Here is a 1,629-nt window from a genome sequence, read left to right as displayed (position 1 = left end):
CACAACGTGACCGAACAACAGTGTATTGAGTAATTGAACTGCAGTCAGAGAAAATATTGTTAGCCACGTGAGATATGGTGTTTGCTATATAGCGCGACTGTTGAAATTAAGTGTATCGTAAAGTTGTATTAGGAAAGAATAAACCAGTTTTATTTAAGAAAGGACTTGTGTCGCTAAAGTTTCGTCGGAACGAATTTACGGAAAATCAACTAACGAACGGAGACGTAACAATATGACTTAATAGACTATAAACGCAAATGTCAACAATTTTTTGGTTTTTGACACTAATTCGTGAATTTCATAAACATAAGATCTGCTGACGGCTGAGTCACTGCCCCAGACTCCACTGGGAGAGCTTATAGCGCTTCTCCAGACTATCCTACGGGGGGAGGTAATGGTATCTTCCTCTCCCATGTTATATAGTTTGATTCCCTCACTTTTAAAGCCGTTCCGCCGCCATTGAGTGATAATATCTAAGAAATAGTAGATGCGTCAGATTTTTGTAAAGCATTGTAGCTAAGTTCGCTGACTTTTTCTTAAAACAAGGCTTCAGAGTTGAGAGCAAATAAGAATCGACATTTATCTCTTAGACTCACCTGAATATTTCATGCAAAGCAAATTAAGCGTTGTTATAATTCTGTATTGTTCTTAGCGATGTATAAGACAAAAAATAAATTCCGTTATTCTCTTAAAATGACGCAAGGCTATTGCAAAACGAAAGAAGCAAAAATAAATATATAAATAAATAGATTAACTAAACAGGTTCAAGGGACTTTTTAAAATTATAACTTCATAAAAAGACAAACATTTTAATTTTTCATATTTATTCAAACAAAAATCATCAACACTTTAAAGTAACAATTGACTCCTAACTTTTGAAATGGATTCTTCAAACAATATTTCTTGGTGCAAGACAACTTCGTGTTTCAAAATGCTTCACAGTCCCCCTACCACACACACACACACCATATTTTCTAGGAAATATATTGTTGTAACGGTTTATATTGTTGGACGTGTTTTTTTTATTATTTTGTTAAAAAAAAAGAATGCAAAGTCCAGTCCTATTAATGGTAACGAAAGCGTTTCATTTCTTTAACTATCAGTTCTACAAATGAAATTTACCAATATTCACTGATAATACTAAGTGAAGAGTAGACGTTAATACGGCAATTTCATTTACTTTATAGTTTCTCTCGTACATACGTACTTTGTGTCTTCGACAGCATACAAACTCAATATTCACAATGTGAACCAGTATAAAACTAACTAATAAACTCGCTAACTCAATAATCGATCAATCACTGTAACAGAATCACCAAATTAAGAATCAAACAAGTTTATTAACTAACTCACATTTCATGTGGCTCAAATCGTTTTCTGAACTTTCAAACTCTAGTAATTAAGCTATGCGCTCATTACGTGACGTAAAAACACCCTCTGACCAACATTAGCCCTTTTTATGTTTTAGGCCATTTGGTGATTGTTATGGATTTGTTCATTTGACTACTTACCCATTATTCATTTGTTGGAAGATTAGTGTAATTGGTAATGAAAATATAAAGAAGTAATAAAAAAGTAATTTATCCTACGTTTATATTTTCTCTTGAGTGAAAGTAACTTAACCTATCA

Source organism: Limulus polyphemus, unplaced genomic scaffold, assembly GCF_000517525.1.
Source record: "Limulus polyphemus unplaced genomic scaffold, Limulus_polyphemus-2.1.2 Scaffold5653, whole genome shotgun sequence".
Lineage (NCBI taxonomy): Eukaryota > Metazoa > Arthropoda > Merostomata > Xiphosura > Limulidae > Limulus > Limulus polyphemus.
The sequence above is the reverse complement of the archived record's forward strand: the minus strand, read 5'-3'. Positions refer to the sequence as shown.